Genomic DNA, 26,624 nt, shown 5'->3' on the forward strand with positions numbered 1-26,624 from the left:
GTGTGTGAGTATATGTGTGTTATGCGTGCAAGTGTGCTGCTGGTCTGGCATACTGGAGATTATTCTTGCCTTATGGACAAGTGCACTAATAGCATATGGTTGGGAGGTGTTACCTATGGCAAACTGCAGGCCCTGACATGCTTCTATGAAGACAGTAGACACCATCATTGGTTGTGGGGGCTCGAGCTGTCTGAGAAAGCTGCTAACCCAGTCATACCCAGCGGCAGGGACACAGAACACGCGCCACCACACCTGGCCGAAGGTCCTGAAATGATGCACGTGATTCTTAGCATATGGGGTGGATCCATAGCAAAATGCTGGAACTGATATTTGAGGTAACTCTTGTCATAAGATTTCCTTTACTCATTTTATAGGGGGAGTCAATGGCAAAATGCTGACCCTTGTATACCGGAAGGAATTTTAGCGGTACCCATGACTGTGGCTGAAGTATCTATGGCAAATTTCTGGTGCTGTCTTATTAAAAATTACTCCTTGGCATAAGGGGCTCGCCCATGAAAAATTATGACTTTTGTACAGTGGAAGTAAATTCTGACTTAAGACATTTGAAAAGAGATCTACTCCTAGGAAAGGCCAGACTTCCCTGCTGCACCATGAAAGTACTGGAATATTTAACCAATGCCCTATAAGGGTCTGCAGCGTTTTAGAAATCTGATTCCAAAAGTTTCAAAAAATTCTCAAGGGAGATGTCTACCCTCCTTTAAATCATCAACAAGAAATCTGTTCACTTGTTTTGCTTGCTGGAATCTGGGGGAAGTATCACATGCCACCACTAACATAGATCTTTATCCTCATATAAAGGCGATCAGGTTAGCTCTGACCCCATTTCTGGAAATGTTTGTCCTGTCTCATTGCTGGGAGCAGGACTGGCTTTAGGGCTCTGCGACCAGTGCAACCACACCTAACATTTACTTTGGTAGAGGGTGCTGTGTTTGAAAATAATTTTGGTTTAAAATCCCATCAACTTACTTGTGCATCAGGCAGTTTTCAGGCAACAATAGAAATGTCAAGATAACTTTGGTGATTAATGTTCCTACTGGTGAGAGTTCGGAATTTTGTCTAGTTGCCGTTTTGGCTCATCGTAAAATAGTGCGGAGGGTTAATGTGCCTGCTGCAAAGAAAGTGTACCATGCAGATCACAGAACTGAATGTGAGTGAACTATGAGTAGCACTGCAAGAAAAATGAAATGCACGTCGGAGAAAAGCTATGGAGGTGATGTACACTGTTGGAGAGTGATAGTGAGGAAATACATGGAAAAGGAGGTTTGGGGGGGAGGAGAGCGCCAAAAAAGACAATTGTAACGGCCGCCACCAGTGCTCGAGCCAGCCCTGGTTGCGAGTCTTAGCTCCTCCCCGAAGTTAAAATCCTACTATAGTTTAGAGAGCTATTAACTGTCATTAAAGAGCTGCATGCAAACTCCAAGATATGTATTAGAGCTATATGTCTTTTTGCACTGTCTTTCATTAATCGAAACTTGCAAAAAGTGTTCATTTGGATACAAATCTATTCTGATTATTAAAGAAAACCCCTGACAATTATCTAATGTTTTACATTCTGAATTTGTGCTTTTCCAGACCAAGTACTCTTAAACTATACTGCCTACCAGTATAGATGAGATGTGACTCCTATGACGTGTAGTCCTCTGTTTTAAAGTAACATTTCCTATACACTGATTTACACATGTATGATTGTCTCTGTGTCAATGTATGTGTGATTTAAAGTGCTCTGACACCTTACACTGGTATGGGTGGCGCTATAAAACTAAATCAGTCTGAGAGAGAGTGGTTATAGAGACTTGAGGAGCCCTGTTAAATGGTGGTAGTGAGGTAATCCGTGGTAGATGGGGTCATTGGGGGGCACCAACAACCATTGTCGCACAGGGCGCCACCAGTGCTAAAGCCGGCCCTGCCTCCTCCTACCTCATGGCATTGGCTGCTTGATGTATCATTCCACCTGCCATGGAGTTCAAGCATTGAAATGCAATAAGGACTCATTTGCAGCTCAGAAGTGCACTCTTTACACATTAAATTATTTTTCTTACATTAAGTACACACAGAAAGCAATCTTCGTGTTTTTTATTTTTTACTACAGGAGGATGTTTTATGTTTTAGTCAGGAGCCATGTGCAGGTCTCATTTCATACACACACACACACACACGGGAGTACAATCCAGCAGCTTAAAAAACAGGATATCTAGCAACGTCAATGGGTCTGCCATTATTGTTGCAACACAAGGAGCAGCGGTACGCGCAAACGCAATGTGCATTCATTAGCACATTAGAGACAGACCTACTGGCTTTGCCAATGCTTCTTTATCAATGATGGGGTGGCAAATCAAACACCATTATAGGTGCTATACAACGGGGGTTGCTCCTGAAGGCAGACTTTGGAAGGTACTGCCGCTGCGCCTACAGGTCAAGGGGAAGACATGGCAAGACGAAAGGATTATTCCCAAATCTACTCCTTATTAACACGCTAAGAAACCTTGTAATTCATTCATTGGTTTTTTTTAAAGGCGACACTGGAGGAGGGGGTTAAACAAGCAGACCACTGTCAGTGAGTTAGTTTGAAGCCAGCGTTGAAAGCTGTTGTGTGATGTTGTTGTGGAAATCATGCACTTGTTCACACGGACACAGGTGCAGGACAATCAAAAACGACATCAAACAGATCCATGCAAACGAGCTGCAAGGGCGTCCACTACTTCAGTGGAGAGGAAATTACCTTGCGGATTCCAAATTTAAAAACCGATAAATGGAACATGGGTGGAAAAAGCAGTTCTGGTCGTGGATAAACACACAACCTTACCCACGCATCCCTATGCACAGAAATCACGACCGCTGTTCATGGGCACCAGCTAACTTTTAACGACAGCACAGACAACCCCACTTAAAACCCTCGAGTGTGCGCGTATTTCCAAGTTCAAGTCTATTATCTATTTTTATTTGTTGCACACTGCTGCCGCTATGTTCTCGGGCGACATCAATGCATGGGGTGGTCGCTTCTTCCACAGAACTGTGGGCAAGCTTAAAAGACCCCTCTGGCAGCAGAGGGTATGCCCTTTTCAACAGTGCAACACCGACCTCCCCATAGCTTTCCAAATACGTACTAAAAGCCACTAAAAACGAGCATTATTGACTTGAGGAGCCAGCACTCCCCCCCCCCCCCCCCCCCCTTAGTGACGCAAAAGCCTGGGAATGAAGGCTATCCCTGTGACGGGGTGCAAGCATCTTCCAAGCACTAGATCTACCACTCACGGAGACACACCTGGCCATCTAACAATGCAATCACAGTAAACGGAAGAACATTTCAACACGTTTAGATATGTGCGGGCTCTGGGGTACCCGTCACCCCCAGCTTTACACAACACAAGGGCGTTATGACAGCAGCGTGGTCACATCTCTATGATATCGTTCGGAAACCCCACCGTGATGCACGAATTGCGAGGTATCTTCACAGCATCAGTCACCGCCTGCAAGAACTCAAACCGCCCCCACCCCCCAGCCCCACAACTTACCTTGCCATGGGGGAAGCCCGCGCTGCAGGTGTGCTGTCATCCGAGGGATGCTCCCCTCACCTGGAGCCACTGGAAGTGACCACGCCTGCTCCCGAAATCATGTAAGCCACAAAAAAAAAAACATCTTGATCAAACATGTGAGAGAGTTAAACTAACAAATCATGTTCTGGCACACACGCAAAAAAAAACCATAGCAACGAAGATGACAGCATGACAACGGCTCTCTCTGCTGCACAAGCGAGCGCATAGCTGAAAAATGTCCTTACGAAAAGCACACACGCCCACTCATGTTTTCTCCGTTTCACGAAATAAGATAAATGAAAACTATGGATGACGGTGAAACGCCGTCCAGATGAGACAGATGCACGCGAGAGTCCGTTTCTTCAATGGCTGTGAAACAGCTGCTTCGGAAGGCATGTGCGGCGGTGCCTCTGCACTGCTTTAGCATCCGATCTCTGGAGGGAGAAAATACCTTCACGCGGCATCATGGCATCCTGCGAGGGGGTTTCCCGAGGAGCGACGCTCGCGCTCTCCGCACAAATGAAGATGAAGACGCGCGAGGGAAACGGTGACATTCCATCTGTGACGAGGACTCTTCGCGCGCGCAGATTCCCTCACGCTAGGCTTGCTGAAGGCACATTCTCGTCTTTAGTCCTTTTTACCCACATCTAATTTATCAAACAATCAGTACATGTTCGTGTAATACCAAATTGATGCCTAGAGATTTTTTTTATATTTACAGAATGGCGTGGTTCCTTGCTGGAAACAAAAAAAAAACGTTTTGCTCCCTTCCACAAAGCAGCGGGGACGGCTTATGCATGATTACTTTAATCTTTTTTTTGTACCTAAAGGATTTGTAGTGCCACGTGCTGCTGTGGCAGGTGAATGCAAAAAGAACTATTGATGGACAGAATGCAGAACAATTTCATACATTCACCCCAGTACAGAGATCTGGGCCTAAGTCCATCGTTTTTTTGCTTACCATGCCATTCTAGTTTGGACCCAGCCATATGCAAACTAGTCTTGACCCTGTGCCCAATGGGAACAGTCCAGCCCGAAATGCCAGGCCAGGTCCTTCCTGGACTGGAAACAAGCATCCTAGGACCGGTTTCGGGGTTTCACCCCTCTTCAGCCAGGATAGCTTGATTCCAGTGGCATGGAGAGCACGGGAGCCACGTCTGGGCATACCCGTCCCACTCGGGGTGACAAATGCAAAAAGAACTATTGATGGACAGAATGCAGAACAATGTCATACATTCACCCCAGTACAGAGATCTGGGCCTTAATCCATAGTTTTTTATATTTAGAGAATGGCGTGGTACCTTGCAGGAAAAAAAAACGTTTTGCTCCCTTCCACAAAGCAGCGGGGACGGCTTATGCATGATTACTTTAATCTCTTTTTTGTACCTAAAGGATTTGGAGTGCCACGTGCTGCTGTGGTAGGTGGGCACTTTTGTCTTCCTGTGGAACCTTGAGTGGACCTTTTGTGCACTTAAGCCGAGGTTACAAAATGGACGTTCAGGCTTCTTGACACTTGATTGCAAGTACGATTGACCTTGTCATCAGGGACACAATTTTCCAGCCCTATGTTTTTACTTTAAGAACCTAATGCATTCTGGTATATGTCAACTTGGTTAATGTCTACGGAACCAGATGGACTTAGACCTAAAACCAATGACTTGGCAAATGAAAGGCCGGGACATGGAGTTATCCGGTAGCCTGACCCAAAGTTGCCTCTGATATGGAAACTTCTTTATTGATATGCCAACAATCATCAGCAATAACAGATGTTATGTATTTTTTGGGGGAGCCGTTAGCAGAAGCAGCTCAGACCTGAACCCTGATTTACATTGTGGACTAGAGAGAGGAGTTTAAGTCTTATTCTGTTTCAACTTAAGTGAGCGGAGAGCTCATAAGAAGACCCAGAACACCGCACTATACTTAAACTGGGGATTGTGAAGTCTCAGTTCTGTGCTAGACTATCCACAAACATGCACAACTTTGTTTTCAAGCTGACACATTTTTATCTTCACACTCTCCAGGTTAGTTCTTCAAGTCATCTCAATGCAGCTCTTTGTGAACACTTGCTGCCTTGCCGGCAAGACGTATCTCAACCAGGTAAATATGGCACTGTCAGGGACCACACAAGTAGAAAAACATATAAACAATGTATACTGTTCCGGAGGATGGACCTGATCTGTAGCAGGAGTACCATTTTTCATGGAGATGGACTGCTTTGAAGGGTTTGAAAAACCCATCATTGTTTTATCTTTAATTATTCACAGCAAGCGCTCTCGTAGTGTCTTCACTTCGAACAAGTACCAGCCAGCTTCATAAAAAAGTTATGCAAGTCTTGCTGAAGCTTGGTCGCGCGAAATTCTAACTGGTGGTTACAGCAAGGATGTCCTTCCAAAAGCAAAGCTAGATGATGCAAAACATGTCTCTAACCTTGTGAAAATGAGTCTGTTCAGGACTGGATAAAGTGATGCGAAGCGGGACACTGACATCATGATCGTATAATGGAGGTAGGATATACCTGTGCAAGGTGATCTGAAAACACTGTGAATGCTAGCGAGGATTTGAATCAAATGATCCTCTTTAGCTACTTGGGAAGGGATCCTCCATCCGATCAGGACTTCTTCAATCCAGTACGGTCTATGAGGTCCGAACACGAAGGCACCTTTCAAATAAGCGCAAACCACAACTGTCAATACCCACAACAGGGCAGTATGTGTGTGTGATATGCTGGTCAAGCACTCTATGTGTAATTAAATGGAAATTGCACACTGGTAGCAAGCCTCACAACTAATGCTTCTTCAGAGGATGGAGAGACGTTCCCTTCTGCACTGAAAAATCACCTTGCACACTGGAGTCCTCAGGATACATCAGAGTATTGAAAATGTAACTCCTTTTGAGATGAGGACCTTTTTTCCAGATCCAGAAATACTTTATTTCCAAGAAATATATTCTTATAGAATTATCACACACATTTCAATTTCCTAAAATCGACAATTTGAGTATCCTGGTGAGGATCTTGATTTTTTTATGGATTGCATTGGTATTGTGGGTGTATTCCTCTGGTCTCTGGGCCTCTACATTTCTAGCTATTCTTAGAACTTGTGGTTCATGTTGAGGCCCAGAGATGGAGAGCTGGACCCCCAACCATCAATCGCCCAGACAAAATGCAAGCATCACTTCAAGGGCATCGGTTGAAGATGAGAAGATAAGCTGCTAAGCATAGTAAAAAAGTTCTAAAACAGGCAACAACATCAAACAAAGTTAACATAAGTGCCAAGCAAGTGGAAGAAAATGAAACCTAAGAGGCAATGCTACATTCTGTACAGAAGAAAGCCTACAAACCACCAAATTCGCCACCCAAAAAGAGGCATGTCAAATGATAAAATACAGGTTCTGAAAGTAAGGAACTCTGACAGAGTCTCGAAGGGAAGAAAGAGCATCACTGCCAATAATAAAGCCCCCGACCACAGGCCAAAGGAAACCCTAACATAAAAGGAACTGAAACAATTCTAGAAGTAAGTAAAGTCCAGAACCCAGGTCAGTGGAATAGTTAGGTAAAAGTGCAGACAATCCAATATAGCATAAAAAACAAAGCTACAAAGAGAGTAATGGTGTTTAAGGTAACACTGCCTTCTACGGGATCATCATGGGACTTTTAATTGCCCCACTGAGGTGAAGTACAGTGTATGTGCAGTGCTGGTCACAACCTCTGGTGCATAATGGTGGGGGTAATAAACTTGGCCTAAGGTGCATATGTAAGACCAATCCTTTCAGCACCAGAAAGTGGTGGGGGGCAACAACCTCAGCTAGCAACTGACAATATGGTTCCTGAAGGACTGAATAATAGGTGATATTATCACTGTCAATTAATGTTAAAATTATTCTACTTTATAATACAATTAATTCAGCTCGACTGCTAAAGCTGTAAACCATATTAATTATACCGATTGTATGCAATGTGAGGCTTAATGAATGTCTAATAAAATTAAGTTTACATTAATAGAACGCATGAACGTCAATCCATCAAAATGCCAGGGGGAGCGGAAGTGACATCACTTGCCCTTTGACCTTCACTTTCACACACACACATGCTTACACATACACACACATTCACACATACACACACTCCCTCACGTGAACACACTCGCACCCGCAAGCATGCACCATACATTTAAAAGCATTTTTTACTTACCTTAGCTGCCATGGAGGGTCATAGCACAGCTAATTGTACGCCATTCTTTATAACATTAATAGCGAATAATAGAATACTATTCACTGTTTGTTTTATAAAAAGTTAACAGAAAACAAGGAGGCCCAAAAACATCCCTATGGAGGACTTGCCACTGTTTACCTGGCACTGATTAAAATAACCCAGAGGCCAGGGGACACAAAGGTAGTGCTATGGGTTACACATACAGACACATTCAACATACACACACACTCTCTCACATAAACACAGTGGGCCCGATTCACAGAACTAACTTAAGACAAAATCCTAAACTCACTACCATTTTGGTATTCACTGAAGGCACTTACTCATTTTGGTATTCACAGAAGGCACTTACGCATTTCGGTATTCACAGAAGTTAGGAGTCCTAACTTTAGGACTCCTAAATGCCTTCTGTGAATACCGAAAGTCTTAAAGTTAGGATTTTTCTCAGTTTAGGAGTAGTAAAGTTAGGACTCATAACTTTAGGACTCCCAAATGCCTTCTGTGAATACCAAAAGTCTTAAAATTAGGATTTTCCTCAGTTTAGGAGTAGTAAAGTTAGGACTCCTAACTTTAGGACTCCTAAATGCCTTCTGTGAATACCGAAAGTCTTAAAATTAGGATTTTTCTCAGTTTAGGAAGAGTAAAGTTAGGACTCCTAACTTTAGGACTCCTAAATGCCTTCTGTGAATACCGAAAGTCTTAAAGTTAGGATTTTTCTCAGTTTAGGAGTAGTAAAGTTAGGACTCCTAACTTTTGGACTCCTAAATGCCTTCTGTGAATACCGAAAGTCTTAAAGTTAGGATTTTTCTCAGTTTAGGAGTAGTAAAGTTAGGACTCCTAACTTTAGGACTCCTAAACTGAGAAAAATCCTAACTTTAAGACTTTGGGTATTCACAGAAGGCATTTGGGAGTCCTACAGTTAGGAGTCCTAACTTTACTTCTCCTAAACTGAGAAAAATACTAACTTTAAGACTTTCGGTATTCACAGAAGGCATTTAGGAGTCCTAAAGTTAGGACTCCTAACTTCTGTGAATACCGAAATGAGTAAGTGCCTTCTGTGAATACCAAAATGGTAGTAAGTTTAGGATTTTGTCTTAAGGTAATTCTGTGAATCGGGCCCACACTCACCTGCAAGCATGCACACAACATACATCTAAAAGCATTTTTTACTTACCTCAGCTGCATTGGGGGGACATTTCCCAGCTAATTGTTCTCTATTATTTATTACACTAATAGCGAAAAATATAATATTATTCACTATTCCTTTAATAAAAATATTGGCAGAAAACAAGGAGGCCCAAAAACATCTATAAGGAGGAGTTGCACCTGTTTTCCCGGTACTGATTTAGTGAACCCAGAGGCCAGGGGGGTCACAAAGGCAGTGCTAGGGGTTGCAAAGGGTAAGCCAGGGGCCACAGCTGAGACCCCTGGCGACCCCTAAATGACGTCCATGATTGAACATTTAGAATTAGATTTTGTTAATTTTGACACAATGCCACAAGTTTTTATTCTATGGTACGTGCTGTTTTTGTGGAAGCCTGTAAGACCCAATTAATGCATCACGATTTTTGCCTGTGACTTTCGTGCTGTGCAACGGTCTCTGTAGATGGTAAGAATAACTCATTCACACGTTTTAATAGCCATATACTTGTGCACTAGCACTAAACACAGCATTCCTATGTCTTCAGTTTTGAACTAAAAAAATCCCATTTGGGTATGTGGGGTCAGAGTTAGACCAATGATGCCCGGACTAGACAGATCATGGCAGCAGATGTATTACCTATGTGAAGTCTGTTACTGGCTCTCACATGGAGCAAGATGATCATCCCACATGTATGTTCACATAGGTCTGTCAGTTCACCAACGCTTCATAGTCATACCATTTCTAAGGATACCCCAAAAAACAGATTAAGAGTTTTGCTGGCTGTAACGTGGTACTTATGCTTGTCCCATACTACATCTGCACTGGCAAACCCACCGTATTTTGGTTTCTTCTCCGTGATGATGAAGGGTTCATCCACAAAATGGCTGTGTCTACTTCGGAAGGAGGGGAGGCACATCTGATGGAATTTGCAGACCATGTCAGTGTGGGATAGTGACATTTCCGAAATCAATTCGTGCACACCAACATACCCTTTAGACTGGAACAGAAGGTCATTGGCCACTTATCTTGCTTTGCTGTCACGCTTGCTGTCCTTACCAGCATGTCAGAGACACTATCATCTCCCCTCATTGAATGCCAGCCATATACTTTGGAAGGGTTAAGCTAAACATGGTGGCTGAGCTGACACTCTAGATGGGGCAGCAGGACAACTCTCATCTTTGGCAGAATTCGCACTGAAGTGAGGAAGTGCCAATTGTAATTGTAATTGCATGTATATAGCGCTTACTACCCCTGACGCGGCATCAAACACTTTTCGGCGAATTACATGCTATTCTGGAACCCAAAAAGGATTAGTGCTGAGTTAGCATAGGGAAATACGAAATGTATTTGAGTGGTGGACATGCTTTTCGAGGAGTAGCACGCTACTCCAGAACCCAAATAGGAATAGTGGTGAATTAGTATAGGGAAATATGAAAGTAATTTGAGCGGTGGACATGTGAGTGTGTTAGTTGGATTGAAAAGGATAGTGGAGGGATAGAAGAGGGAAGGGTCTAGATAGTGTTTACTTGGAGATCATGGCAGCAGGAGCAGGTTTGGATTGAATAGAGAGAGGGGAGGAGTCAGAGGGAAGGGTTTAGAAAGGCTTGTTTAGGAGATCTGAATAGTAAAAAAGGTTTGAGATGATGCAAGGGAGGGAAGAGAACGGGTTATTGTAGGGATCATAGTAATGATGCAGACCAAGACGGATGTCGGCTTTCAAGCCAACTCTACATAAGGCTGCGTGACCACTGGCTCTGCAGACAGAGGATATGCCTTTTACGCAGCAGTATGAATGAGGTACATTTTATTTCGCAATTTTTTAGGATCAAGTGCTTTAAGTAAATATATGTATCACTCTTAAACTTTGGAAGCCGGATTTTAAGTGCATCTGAAATGGGGGTAGAGCTACCTTTAAACAGTTTACAATAGAACGCAAGCAGCAAAGTTGACCCGTCTGCTGTGGGGAGACATTTTTAATTTCATGGCTGGCTGAAGGATACAACACAACATTGAAAATGCAATAACCATCTCTGTGTAAAACAGAGGTATTCATCAACAAAATATGAGCAACTGCCTTCTGAGCCTAGAATTTGCAGGATATACGTAAGATGAATCAAGTAAGATGAATTGAGTAAGAAATGTGTATGTTCTTTAGTTTTCAAATATACATTCTATGCAAGTGTCTCATCCATTTGATATTACTGTAATCTACATAACAATATCACAATACTAGGTATCCGCCTGTGTACTTCTAAGCCTGTGGATGGAGGTGTGTTTAAGTCTGCAGCAGATGGCAGATCTGTTTGAGGGAACATAGAATGCTGGGTGCTTCATTGATGCTGTGCCCCATGCCTGCTTCCGTATGCATACCCGCATTAAGAAAATGGTGATGCCACCACCATGTTTGTTCAGGCTAACAATCTGGCATGTGCAATGCAGCGGTGGGATGGTGGAGATAGAAGGCGATAATGAGCAAAGAGAATGAGAGAGTAGAGCTGAACTTCATAGTACTAAGTGACTCTCCATTGGCTTATCCTTAGCACAACATAATTAGAACGGAATTATGCAAAGTAATTGTGCTGTTATAGCAATATTTGCCAATGTGTCCTCTGAAAAGGAATTAGCATTTTAGCATTTTTTTTCTAATTTATTCTTGGAATTTGATAAAAATAAGAGCTATTCAAGCTCTAATCTTTATATCTTAAGAGTGGGTGAGAATTTGGAAGATAATAAAGTCAGTGCACCCTTGCTCGGACAATGTAGCCAGATCCGCATACCCTCCCTTGCCTTAAAGACTTTGCCCACCTCAGGGCAAAGTTTGAGTTTAAAACACCTATTGGCAATTCCACCTCCTCGAATGAAAAATTATTTTCCACACTTCCTTTTCTCAGTTCCTTGTTTTGCAGACAGCAAGGGAAGGGGTTGAATGTATCATTGGTGTGTTAAGGGGTGAGGTGATTGCAACAGTTCCTAATAATTTTCAAATAAGATTCTGGTAATCCTTCCTAAAGTCATATCGAATTCTCCTAAAAAAATATTTAGCTCCCAGCGCAGGACAAGTTGTGTGCAGGGTGCTGTATGTTGGAGAGGCAGTTATTGGAAACAGAGCAGCGAGGCCATATCTCCACCACCTTGGGCCACTTTCCTCCCTTAAAGCCATAACAGAGGCAGAAATATTGATGCTAAGGTGGGGACACTCCATACATGCCAACCCTCCCGATTCCAGGGAAAGACTACCGATTTCAAGGCTAGTCTCCTGCCTCCCGATTCCAGCATACAACAAGCATTTGCAATGCAATAGGTCTCGCCTTTGGTACCTTATAAGTATTTAGCCATGCAGCACATTATCCTGGGTACTGCAACATCTACTAAGTCACTCACATCTTATCAGATAGTGCAAAATTGGTTTGTTTTTAGTTTACATTTAGGTATCTAAAGCCCTGAAAGTGCGCCATGAAATGCAATCAACAACGTTGAGCACTGTAATCCCATTAAAAATGATAAGTATTTATCAAAAAACTGAAATTAATTTCTAGTTCAACAGAATGGAAGGAGTGTCATGACAACCAACTCCTGCTTGGGAAATTCAAGGCCACTTCACTGGTAAAATCCTTGTGGTATCAGCCAATGTCATTCACCCACATAAACCATAAGTAAACACAGACACACACATACAGACACACACACACGCACGCACGCACGCACACACGCACACACACACACACACACACACACACACACCTCCCCCCAGTTGATTTCAGAGTGCATGAAGCATTGATTCAGACTTACATTTCCTACAGGTCCTCAGATTGTAAGGCATAGATTTTTGGCTGATGTACAAGCGTGTTCAGAGGTCTGACTTTATGTGGGGTGAGTCCCACCAGTACTAAAAACAAAATAATTGACACAAATGAACAAAGCAGAGGTTTTGAGTTCCAAGATGTTTGTGAGAGAGCTGGTCTGTTTTTTATGCCTTTGTCTATGTTTGTGTTTCTGTGTACAAGTGTTTTGGCTAGGAGTGTGTTATGTCTGTGTGTGAGAGATTGCATATGTGCACCCTTGTCCTTCTAGGAGTCTACATACCCCATTCCACTCTTGCCTGACTGAGAGGCTGTAAAGGGTCCGCGGCTTGTCTTGTGCTTGCACCCGGTGCCCTCTTGTAAAGCTGAGAGATTACAGTGCCGGCTCCAGATAAAGATCCGCACACTTGGGCCTGCGGTGGGGACCAGGGACCCTCCCTCTTCTTTCTGGGCTGTTGACGTCAGGGTAGGCTCATTAACAGAGAGGAGAACAGGGGATGAGAATATCAAGATAGAAATTAGAAGGGAAGAGGAGGGAGGTCTGGGGTGAGGGGGCGCTCACTTTAGCAATGTTTTGTGTTAGGCGTTCGCTTCTCTTTTTTGATGGGGAGGGTGCTTCTGGAATTAACCTTTGGCTCACCTTCTGTCTGCCACTCTGATGGGGACCAAAGGCAACCATTTGAATGGAGGGTGAGGAATAAAGTAAATGTAAGTGAAGAGCTGAGCACAGAAATGTAACAAAGCCCAGGCTGAGATCCGTATCTGAACATGAAGGACTATGGCTGTAGTGCTGATATACGGTGCGTGGCCGAACAAGTGAACAAAAATAAACGTTTGAAAATAAGCATTAAAAATAAAGTAAATATAAGGGAAGGTCCGAGCACGGAAATGTAACGAAACCCAGGCTGAGATCCGTATCTGAACATGAAGCCCTGCACCGTAGTTGTGATAAAAGGCGCATGGCAGCACAAGAGAACAAAAGCAACCTTCGGACAATAAACAGAAATTAAATAAAAAACAGCTTACACATACAAAAGCCTTCCCTAAAAAAGCGAAAAAGAAAGAAGTAACTTTAACTGTAAACATTAAAGTTCAGCATGCATGAAGCGGGTGGTGTACTGAGCCAGGAAAACACAAATTAGAGTGCGTGAACACAAAAGGAAAACACTCCCAGTAAGGATACCCATAACAGGGCAATACTCCAAGGGAGGAGTAGGACCTGAGAAGGTGGCACATATACCCACAAGAAACCATGGAGAAGAAAGCTTTTTGGAATGACACACACTTTAACCGATCAACAGTGAGGGTGTGGCCAAAGCCCGTAGATGTGAATACAGAATGCCTTGTAGAGCAACGCATGTGCACTGCTAGGCTTGATCTAAAAAAAAACAATTCCTATGTGGGATTCAGCTGACAGGGCCTGGTCTTGTGGGATTCAGAGTGTGCATTGCCAGCAACCTGCTCCTGCAGGCCAGTACACCTCACCTGCATCACTCTCTCTCTGCCTGCCATAGCCTTTCGCTGTGCTCCTGACAGGTAAGAAAAATCCAATCCTGCAGCACCAGACTTGCAAATCCCATACAATTCTGGCCCCAATAGAAGTCAATAGGGGAAATACATCCTCCCAATTGTTTTTAAAAATCTCCCACTTTCCTCTTCTAAAATGTTGGCATGTATGCCACTCGGAGTGGCTGTGGGGAGAACGTCAATGGAACAAGAGTAACACTGCATCACAGCTCATTGCCCTGGATATACCCCCTGAGGAACATGGCGGTTTCCCTGCCACTACAGTCGTTGCCACTCTAAAGAACCTTTGATTTTTCTCTCTCTCCCTCTCTCAAGTCTTGTCTGTGGAGGAGAGGGAAATAGAAATGCCTCAGTATTTCCTTATGGAAACAGAGCTCCTATAACATTACAGACCAGCATGCAGGAAAGGGTTTGAGCTTCACCCCAGAGAAGGTCCACGGTCCTGGGCCGGCCACTAAAATATGGGTGCAGCTGAGGTCTGAATGGGCACCCAAGACCTAGAAAACTATCAACCAACTTGCTGAAATCCATAAAAGAAACAAGGACCTATAAAACATAGCTGGCAAAATCAAGCAGAAGTGTGAGATAGAGTAGGCCGTGGGACATAGCACACGCACAGAGCTGCAACAAGTCAACTGCTGATTACAAATTTTTCACCTTCTACCTTTAACACCTATTGGTAGAGGATAGAGAGGAACATGAGTGTTACCACTAGGTGCTCAAAACAAATACCGGAACCAGGACTAGGGGATCACTGGTTGAAAGAGGTAAGAAAGCATTTCATCTCCATATTTCTTCTCTATAAAAAGATTTAAGAATTAAAATAGGAGTTTGAATTGAATATTAAAAACAATAGTTTGAGAGTAAGTTGAATTAAGTTAAGCTTTGTCATTTGGAGAAGTGCAGTGATATCCACATAGTCAGTTAAACATTTTTCTACTAAACAAAGTTTGTCACAACTGCAACTAGCTATCAATAAATAAATGCGGAGAGCTAAGGTGCACACACAGGCTCTTAAGAAGAGCTGAAGGCCATGCATTAAAAAGGACATAAAACTACAAAAGATGTCAAATGGCACAAAGGAAGAGATTAGTGCCACACTAGGAGCCATAGATTAGATATTGAGCAGCAAGGAAATCAGCAGTTGTGAGCTAAATTCTGAACAAGAGGTAAACCAGCAGACGTGAGCTAAATTCCGAACAAGAGGGCAATGGTGCAAAAGACACAGAGGAAGCAAAAGGTCTTAGATAAATTGGTTAAAGTGGGCAAACACACTTAGCCTCACTAAAATTAGAGAAGACTATACTTTCCTCCCTAATGCTCAAGACTGAAGAAAAACAACTACACAGCAAAGACGGATCTAATGTATTGCATTCCTTCAACCAGAGAAGGCACAGTCTCCCAGTGGGGGCGCAACATAGATCACTGCACCAAAAGTCTACAACTGCAGAAAAGGTGATAAGAATTGGTCCAAACATTTATGAAATTCTCTCACTAGTGTCAGATAGGGAACTCAGTCAGACTAAAAGCAACAATTTGCCTGATAATGCAACTCAAGCAAATATCTCTGGCTTAAATCTGGAAGGAAATGTGGTTTAATCTCTAAACACCCACAACCAACAGATACAATCCCCAAATGCTCAAGGGGAGGAGGCAGTCTCATATGCCTAGAGTAGGTGCTCAAACACTGTCTGCTATGCAATATTTAACATCCAGGGAGGGAATAAGCAAAACACACACTACATAAGTGGGGAAAGATTAAGTTCAAACAAGAAAAGTATGACAGTCAGATTTGTAGGGCCAATCTGAGATTTATTAGAATCAAATAGCACATCTGTACCTGCAATATTGAGAAGATCATCAAATCCCATATATTAGAGGGAACTGAAGAAGACCTCAAGTACAGAGGGCCCACAGAGTCCCTTTCACACCACCAAAACCTGGTTCAAGACCTAGACCAGTCCTTGTGAACTTTGGCAATTTCGAGATAAAAGAATAAATAGTCTCGAAAGAAAGACATATGAAGTTGTTTAGGAGTTAAAATGAATTTGTGTGTATCCTGACATGTCAAATGAGACTTCCAAGCAAAGATGGGAGTTGACACAACTAATCCAGGAATTTAAGGCAGCTGGAGCACAAGCAATTAATTTATTTATTTTAAAGGTTTTATATTGCGCTGGCTGAACCCTGGGGTATCAGAGCTCTTTACATGAGTATGAAGATAGTAAAGGCATAAAAAACAATTTTTCAGTAGCGCAGAATTCAAAAGGTTAACCAAAGAGAACAGCTAGAGTTTATATAAATCGAATTAACAGATAGATGAGACAAGAGCTACTTACATAGATAACATGGATATGGGAGATAACATTTTATACTATGTTATGAGAGGGAAATAGGCATAAAGGGCTACACGCAGTAAGTAGTAAGGCATGAATAGAGGGGACGGAAAGAGATGGGGAAGGGGGTATTTTGGATGGGGAGGTTGTATGGGAGGGGGAGGAGTAGAGGAAAACAGTGGGTGAGGGAGCGAGTAAAACCAGTGGAATATAGAAGGAAGGGGTGGTGGAGGGCAATAGTAGGAGAGTAAAGGGGGATCTAAATGGTGGAAGAGGGGAGGGGGAATTTGAGACGTGGTATTATGTCCCCCAATATTTGTTGACGAGGTGTGTTTTGAGGTCTTTTTTAAAGCTGATGTAGGAAGGGTTGCATCACAGGTCTTTAGGGAGGGGGTTCCAGATGTTTGGGGCATTGCTGGAGAAGGAGCAAGACTGTGTGTTTTTCTTTTTTAGCAGGGAGGACAAGGAGGAGAGTGTTGGTGTTTCTAATTGGCCGTGAGCAGCCCGCTTTGCTGAGTTTAGTAGAGAGGTCCAGCGGGGTATTTTGGTGAAGGGCTTTGTGGGTAATGCAAGCAGTCTTGTAGGAGGATCTGCCTTCAATTGGAAGCCATTTAAGAGTTTTGAGGACTGGGGAGATGTGGTCAAATTGTTTGCAGTCAGTGATGAGCCTGGCCTCTAGATTGAGAACAGATTTGAGTGGGGCTAGGTGGACCTTGGGGATTCCGGTGAGGATAGCGTTGCTGTAATCAATTTGCGAGAGGACCAGAGATTGAACAACTAGTTTAAAGTCATCAATTGGAATAAAGGGTTTCATTTTCTTGAGATGATGGAGAGTAAAAAGTGCTCCTTTAGCCAAATGTTTTATGTGGACATTGAGAGTTAGGCTATTGTCGACGGTGATACCAAGAGATTTTACTGAGTCGGAAAAGGAGAGCACACAGTTCAAAGCTCAAAGTGTTGGCACAGGTGTTTTTCATATTTTAACTGAACCACGAGCTGCACAATGCTACCTGGCTGAGCTAAGGAATAGAAGTAAGTAAAAAAGGAGCTAAGTATACAGTAACTAAGAGAAGATACACAAGAAGTAAGAGACTTTTTTCAGTAATATAACCAATAAATTGTAAGTCATTTACTTTTAATGAGTGACAGTATTGTGGGAACATAAAGTTATGAAACATAGAAACAGGTTGGGGGTGCAATCCAGGGGAGATCTATGCCAAGTGCAATAACAAAGCACCATTTTTTTAATGGAGGGTGGCATGACATTGAGAGAAAACACAACTAGTCAGGAAAGCCTGCTATGAAAAGGGTAGCGGAGGGGCAACAAAGGGGGCCCTTGTGTTGTTCCAGGGCCTGAGGGTGCTTGCGGGGGAGGGGTGGCACATGTTTTGCCCCCCTGGATTTGCACCCCCAGTTCCTGAATGGTGTGGCATCCATGCCACACCGTGCAGGAATGTGCAGTTGGTGCTCTCACAGCAGCGGGGTGCGTATTAGGCCCTCTTAAGATCCCAACGCTGTGAGACTGCCTCGGCACCACCTGCCCGACCAGGATTTAACTTGTAATATGGCCGGCGGGTGTGCCATGACTTTGGCAGTCCTCCAGAAGGAGTCACTGTGGTGCCGCTGCTGGAGGACCACCAAAGTCATAATAAGGCCCTTAGAGTTTAAATTTAATTGGACGGGCTACAGGTAGGTTCTTTTATTCCTCTTTTTTAACAGTGTATAGAGTTGTCTGCATGCGCATTTCAAAAAGCTTCTCGTGGCAAGTTTTTAAGATTTTACCTGATCTGGAGGGACTCTGCATTATCTTAGGAACCAGCCTCCCTGATAAAACCATTACACTAGCATCATATTATGCTCCCATAGAATATGATGCTAATTCTATGTGAGGTTTGGCATGCATTGATAATATTCTCTCAGCCTTGCATCATATTAGAGTCTTTAACACAAAGGAAGCGATTCATAGAAAGGCAACAACCATGAAAGTAATGAATGAGATCAAGAGAGAATTCGCTTTGATTGACCATTGGCGATCGGAAAATGACACTACTAAACAATACTCATATTTTTGTAAACACTATCTAGCTGCCTTCAGAATAGATTATTTTTACTCCCATCTACACTAAAATTACGTGTGGTACCTTATGTACCTAATACCACTCTGAGCATTATTATAGAAATAGCACCAGAAATCAGTATTCCAAACAAATAGGCTATAGATAACACACTTCTAGTTAATTCCCATGAAAATCCGTCAGATAAAAAATATAGTAACACAATACTTTGCCTATGGTAAGGATACGGCTGCTCCGGAACTGTCTGGAACACGTTTAAAGCTACGATATGCGGGTAACTTACCACGCTCTAAATATGCTAACAGACATTAAGTAAAGTAAAAATTCAGCCTTCACATAACAACCTCAGAGATGTTGAAACATCTTTGAAATCACAAACTACCAAAGCACATTTTCCCCAACGGGAGGAAGCGACAAAAGAGCTCCCTAATTTCATTTTGGAAAATAAATAGTTCTGACACAATGGGCTAACAGCTCTATAAAAAAAGGGAAACTGCAGGCATAATATCGTCCTGGTGCACTGAAGAATTACAAATAATTATACTTTTAATATATAACTCTAGAAAAGTGGCAGTCACTATTGATCTAAAAGAGATAGGGCAAATCATCACTTTCTAAAATCTTTTGCAGTCCTTTAATGTTGCCCCAATGGAAAAAATATAAGATTACCTGAAAAAATATCCATCCCAACACTGTCTGGTAAGAAGAGAAAACATTAATTGAACCTATTACATCGGAAGAAATAGAAAAGGCAGTGAGCACACTGCAAAACTCTTCCCACCAAAATATATAAACTATGTATTAATCACTTAAGAAGCCACTGCATCAACTTTTTAATTATCATCTGATGTATGGGAAAATACTTGATTCAATCTATAAAGCTGTATTGATGTACTTTTTAAAGAAGGGGAGGAATGCATAAGGTCCAAATATATATATATAGACACATTACCTTACTCTATAGTCATTATGATTTTCACAAAAACCTTAACCTTTCACATTATAAGACATGGCCCAAAGTTAATACATAGAGACTAAAACATATTTATTCCCAATAGACAAATATATGTTGTTAGACCTGACATCCTTGGTGTGGTATTTTCCAAAACCCTTTGCCCCCGCCCCTTCTGATTAGCTGAATATGTTGACTTTATGACTCTGTGCACTTTACCACTACTAACCAGGGATAAAGTGCTTGTGCTCTCTCCCTAAATCATGGTAATGTTGGCCTGTCCCTGATTGGTACATTTCCTTTACTTGTAAGTCCCTACTGTAAGGTACTACAGTACCCAGGGCCTATAAATTAAATACTACTAGTGGGCCTGCAGCACTCATTGTGCCAGCCACTAAAATAGCACTTTAAAACAAGTCTCATGCCTGCCATTGCAGCCTGTAGTGCAGTTGTTAACTGTCATTTTGACCTGACAAAATAAACCTTTTGCCAGGGCTAAACCTTCCTATTTAATACGTTGTAAGGCCTCTCTCTCCCATTGGTGCACATTGGGTTACCTTATTACATTTAATACAGGCCAACTTTGAATTAGGAGCAGATAGAGATATGCTGTTTAGACTCAAATGAATTGTAATTCAAAATCCTCGTTAATGGTAAAGTCAGATTTTCAGTCACATTTATGAAAATGCCACTTTTAGAAAGTGTGCATTTTCATGTCCTAATCATCTGTGCCTTCTGCCAATATCCTGGGTTTTAGAGCTGTCAGCCTTATGGTTGGATTCCTCCCCCACTTTTTCTGATCACGTTTTCGCTGGCCTTAGGACTCTTCACACTTTACTACTGATAGCCAGTGCTAAAGTTCATGTGCTCACTCCTTAAAATATGGTGACATTGGCTTATCCCTAATTGGCATATTTAATTTACTTGTAAGTCTCTAGTAAAGTGGCACTACTTGTGACCAAGGAATATAAATACAACAAGTGGGCCTGCAACACTGATTGTGCCACCCACTTAAGTAGCTCTTTAAACATGTCTCAGGCCTGCCATTGCAGCTTGTGTGTGCAGTTTTTAAACTGCCATTTCGACCTGGAAAAATAAACCTTTTGCCAGGCCAAAAACCTCATTTTTAATAGACATAAGTCACCCCTAAGGTAGGCCCTAAACAGCCCTCAGGGAACGGTGCAATGTATTTAAAAAGTTGGACATGCATTTTTAAGTTTTATATGTCCTAGTAGTGAAAACTCTTGAATTCATTTTTCACTACTGCAAGGCCTACCTCTCCCATAGATTAACACTAGGTTACCGTATCACATTTAATAAGCTAAACTTTCCAAATGGGAACAGGCAACCAGTTCATGTTTGATGTCATTGGAATTCTAATGAAAAATCCTAACTTATGGTGAAGTCGGATTTTAAATTACAATTTCCTAAGGCCACTTTTACATAGTTGACATTTTCCTGCCTTAGCCATTTAGTGCCTGTAGCATGTCCCTGGGTCACATGGCTGACTATAGTGGACAGTTGGGCTTTGTGTGTTCCTCCTAGGCAGCCACACACAATATGGAGCTTAGGTGTGCCTGGACGGGCCATCACTTGCAGGATGGGAGGAAGGAGCTGGGCACAGCCCCACTTACACCTGAATAGGCTGTCTCCTGCTACCACACAAAGGACTGCATATGCCCTGTATTTAGTCTGGAGCCAGGTCATGGAAAGAAGGGTGCCTGTGAACTTCAAAAAGAAACTTCTAGAAGCTTCTCCCCCATTTTATAGGCACAACAGGTTATAAATACTGGACCTTGAACCCCAACTCTTCAGTACACTCATGGACCATTATCCTAAGCGTCAGGGACACAATAGCTTCCAACAAACTTGCACCTGCATCTGAACTTTGCCATCCAATGGTCTACCCTACCAAGTGGTACCACCTCAGTCCTGGACCTTTGGATTGGGCCTAAGGTGCTCTGCTAGGCTCTTTGGATCTAGCAGAACCGACGCATCTCCTCTGTGCAGCGCAAACCCAAGCAGAACTGACACATCACCACCACTGCGTGGATTCGAAGAGCTGCAAAAATCTGCATCACATCACAGCCCATTAATGCATCAGAACCACCGCCGCTCGACTCATCCTCGGTGCAGCCCATCGCATCCCTCATCAGTGGCAGCCTCAACAATGACACCAGACTCTGCATCGCAGCCTTCCAGCTCCTTGCAAACAATACATTGCCCTGAGAGCGCGATACATCATCGATGCTGGACTTCGCATCGCAAGGCCTCGTTGAAAGACTCCTCAACAACATTGGAGGACCTCACACCGGAGCTTGCCACATCTAGAAACCGATATATCGCTTTAGCTGCATTTTCAACACAGATTCTTGCAATGCTCCGAAAACCAGGATTTAAGGTATTCTGTTCAGCAGGCCTAACTGGGTCCCTGTAGCTGGCCCATGTTCCATTGAGGTGGGCCTGAACTTGTGACTTTGTCACTTTCCGACACAACCAGATATCCACAATTGGCATTTTATGTTTTTTGGCGCTATTTTGGCTAAAATCTTTAAACTTGAATATCTCCGGTTCTACTAATTAGATGTTTGTCGTTTTGTTCTCGTTTTATTTAGTAAAATGTACTAAATTTGGGGAAATTGATGTGGGATCCTTTTGTGGTGTGTTTTCACTTTGCTACTGTTTGAAGTGTTGCAAAATACTTTACACCTTGTCTCTAAGTTAAGCCTGACTGCTCTGTGCCAAGCTACCAGAGGGTTGAGCATAGCTTGATTTAGGGTTGGCTTGAGCGTCACCAAGACAAGGATTGTGGTTGATGATACCAAAAGCATGCATGAATTGTTAAAGAAAGCCAATAAGTTCATTTGGGATCAGGAGTGTCTATCAGAATTTGACAAAATCAAAAACAGGATCACAGATGCGCCACTGCTAAGGATGTTGATATTAAAAACAGAACAATTATTTTTACAGATGCAAGACCCCATGGCTTCGGGCAGTTAGGAATCAAATTTAAGATAGTGGGGAAATCATTATCGCACATGCATCTTGCACATTGAGTGATACTGAAAAACAATATTCGGTGATTGAAAGAAGAACTCTTGCTGTATATTGGGCAGTGAGACACTTCAGGACATATGTGAGGGGGATTCCGTTTAGAGTACGATTGGATCACAAACCATTAATTCATTTATTGACCATGAGAGGATCTGGTCCCGCTTCACCTAGAATTGCAAGGCCATTTGCAAACATGGAGATATTTAATTTTGTTGTGGATTTTGTAGCAGTTCAAAATAATTTAGCCTGTCAAGGATAAAAACAATGCCTTGCACACTTCCAGGGTAACGGGGTAGAAAGTATCTTGGAACAGGAATATGTTGCAATCATAAGTGATGTAGATTTGAGTGCAATTTCAGAAGAAGAATGGAGGCCACCTTATGAAAACAATGAGGAACTTGCCACTTTGACAAGCTGGGTTGATTTGGTTTGGCCTAGATGTTATGATAGTTTTGAGAAATTGTATTGCATTAAATGTGAGTTGACCTAAGATGTGTGGGGTCTGAGAAGAGGTAGTAAATTGTACCCTTCAAAGACTTTAAAAAGCAAGTTAATTTCATTGATGTATCAGAGTCACATGGGATGCAGCAGAACCAAAAGCATTTTAAAAGAGATATTTTGTTGGGCGAGCATGGATAGAGAGGTTGAAGGTGAAGTCAAAGAATGCTTATTGTGGGCCAACAGTGACAAACCACATACAACTCACAGCAGTGGTGTAACGGAATTTGAGAGGGCCCCCCTGCAAAGTACGTGGAGGGGGGCCCCCCACGCAGCAAAGAGCTCTCAGTGCTGGAGTGGGCCCCGAGGCCCCACGGTGTCCCCCCACACCGTGGGGGCGAGAGGGCTATTGTTACGCCACTGACTCACACACAACCCTTGTAACATATTTTAGGTCCCATGGAAAAGCTTGAAGTGCAACATAAGTATGCTATAGTAATTGCTTATTATTTTTCGAGGTAGTTTGATATTGAATTTATTATTATTTATCTAGGAAGATAATAAAGTTCGTAGAGAGGGGTTTTAAGAGTGGGAGTTATCCGGAAGAACTAATTTCAGTCCCACGGCAAATGGTTTAGTAGAGAGGTAAACCACATCATTGAAGAAAGTACTCAGATGGCAAATGAAAATAGGATGCCATTGGCTGAGCAAGTTAATCAGATGATGTGGTCCCACAAGGACTATTTATGCTACCACGAAGTATACTCTGTTGGAACTTCTAAGAGGCAGGAAACAGAATATGGGCCTAATTTATACATTGGCGGAAAAGGTACTAAGTCACAATGGCAAAGGACTACTTTTTTCATCAACATAATGGTCTGCCTGCCTTATTTAAGTAGGGGCAGACCTTTGGTGAAACGATGGCAGAGATTACTCCGTCTCTGCTGTGGTTACATGCCTTTGACGGCCCAACAAAGAAAAAATTACGTCCAAGTAAAGGATGGCACTATATAGAACAAAAGCAGAGTTGTGTGTGAAAGTGTAAAGATTGGGTGGATGAAAAGGTTGAAGAAGAGAGATTTGATAAGGATGGAGAAAATGGAAAAAGTATGGATGGAACAGTGCAAAGCAGTACAAAACAAAAAAGAATGAAGAATGCAGCACCTTTACCCAAACTGGCTGATTTCTACATAGTGGTAAGATGCATGCACCTATTGAGAATTGAAAATGAGAACACACAAAGCAAGATGGAGAAGGGAGATGAAACTAAGTAAAGCACCACCCTACTAGAACAAGTTGACAAAAGCATATTTATTTTAAGTTGAACTGCGGAATCCTGCATGAGCAGTGGAACATGGCCTCATCAGGGGGCCTGGGTAGAACATTGGAGAATGCACTTTGCATGTGTAGTAGAGAGAAACCCATCATGATTTGTCACTTCCTACATAAAAATGCAAAGGGGTGCATTACAATTTACTCTGCGAAATGGGATGTATCATCTGCTGAACTATACCTGCTATAAGTGTTCTCCTTGTGTTTCTTGCTGTAGTTTTCTGGACTGTTTCCTGTGAAGTTTGACTGAGTATTGTTTAAGATATTGGAATGCGTCTTTAAAAGTTTAAGGTCATCATGGGTTTTATATCCAGCTATTAGGATTCTATACAGAACAGGTAATTAGACTTTCTCTTAATTATTCAAGGTAATTACATCTTTGTGACAGCACATGATTTGGTTTATTAGTGTGGTGCTGTCACTGCTGGTAATCAAATGCATTTGTGTAGTTACAGGGAGAAGCCCTTAAAAACTCTCTTGCACCAGTACTCCTGCCAGTTACTTTCATTTCATTATACCTCTGCAGCAAGGCAGGTTTAGGGGGAATGACCATACCGCCAGTGATATCTTCTTTGATAACCTGTCTCAGGGGTAGCCACTGCAACCCTCCGCCTCTCAGGATGGTGCCCACACACATCCAGTCTTCCAGTGACCATGGTTTCACATTCTTCACTGAATATGGGACAACTGTTCTACTGTGTACTTTGAAAATGTTTACACTCCATGTAGTTCACCAGCAGGTCCCTAAGGCACATGCTATGGACTCCGCCCGACCCAGCTACTTTTCATTTGTTGCTATGGCACAGCGGCGTAACAAAACTTGAGGGGGCCCCCATGCAGGGTACGTGGAGTGGCCTCCTCCAGATTCAATCTGGAGCTCTCCAGGCTGAAGTGCGGTGCTGAGGGGGCGGTGCTGAGGGGGCCCCCCACGCACCGCAGGGGCTGCCGGGGCCTATGTTACGCCCCTGTATAGCACCCATTATGACTTTAGCTTAGCCTTTCAGCCAGTTGCCCATGTGAGCTGATCTCTGGTTTTCACTTAGTTTCTGTCAGCAATTCTTCACTGCATAAAATGACTACCAGGCAGCATGACCTGTGCGACAACTGGTAGCTCTGACCTCATTCTTCATTGAGGCCCCTTTCTAGCCACATTAAGAATTTGCTAGCCATGGTTAGTGTCAGCTAAATCTGTTATCCCATTTATCATCTGTGACAATTTGACAGAGGGATCTGCTTGGGTCTACTGATGGTATGATTAAATTCTATGTCCTTCTATGCGCCACCCTTATCTGAAACCGCCAAAACTGAACACAATAATGTAAGCATGCCTACAGAACTGGACCTCAAGTTCCGAGGGGACTGGAGGACAGACAAACAGGGGACAGGAGATAGCACTTATTGGACATAGGGAAAACACACCTCTTCCCAAGAGGCATGCAAATCAAAAAGAGAAGAAAACAGACAACCCTTGTCATACGAAAGGAAATAAATGTAAGCTGTTCATAAATATTTTTTACAAATCAGTCGAGGTAATCCAGACATATCTGCATTTGAAAATAGTCTGAATCATAAGGACTTACCTATGAATATGTGAAAAGTGGTTTTGAAATAGCTGGAGGGAATCATGCCTTCATGTGCTTGAAGATACGCTAATAAACACTGTCAAAACAAAGTGTCAATTTTGTTCAAGGTGTGCTTGCTGGCTTCAACGCTAAGGAAAGAAAGAGAATGGAATAAAGCTATTTAAATGTTTTGCTGAGAAAGTTATACATAACCCAAACTAGGTTCATTGGAGTCTTTCAGAACAAGAAGCCTTTCTGTGTAAAGAATGACTACCAGATAAAGGCTGGCAAGTGACACCTTACCCTATTAATAAGCTACTAAATTAAAAGATGGGAAGATAATATCAGAAATGTTAATGCATATTAAAATAAGTCATTTAAACTCAAAAATACATTAGCTAGTTTCTGTTGAGATAGTTTTGATGTGTAAAATGTACAACAAATGTGTTTGGCCGGCAGTAAAGAAGTTTAGAATAGAAGCATATGGGAAATTTCTCTCCTCAAAGACTTTTGTATCAGTACTCACGTTATCACTTATTCCAGGCTCTCTTATTTGGTGAGGAGGAAACATGCATATATTTAATAAGCGAGATACTGGAATCATAGATAGCATTAGATATAGTTAAATGGAAGTTGTTAC

The 26,624-nt window shown here is 42.5% G+C and overlaps 1 protein-coding gene across 2 annotated transcripts in view; it reads right to left on the reverse strand.

Moving 5' to 3' along the window:
• DLGAP1 (DLG associated protein 1) overlaps positions 1-26,624 on the reverse strand; it is a 1,292,753-nt gene that overhangs the window by 1,163,608 nt on the left and 102,521 nt on the right. The window contains exon 1 of one of the 2 annotated variants that reach the window (XM_085605838.1): positions 3,534-3,691. The exons of the other annotated variant lie outside the window; for it this stretch is intronic. The gene's annotated coding sequence lies outside the window, so the exon portion shown is untranslated. Of the gene's footprint in view, positions 1-3,533; positions 3,692-26,624 lie in introns of those variants that run through there. 2 annotated transcript variants of the gene reach the window in all.

The sequence above is a fragment of the Triturus cristatus genome, chromosome 5_1 (genome assembly GCF_964204655.1).
Source record: "Triturus cristatus chromosome 5_1, aTriCri1.1, whole genome shotgun sequence".
In the NCBI taxonomy this organism is placed as follows: Eukaryota; Metazoa; Chordata; class Amphibia; order Caudata; family Salamandridae; genus Triturus; species Triturus cristatus.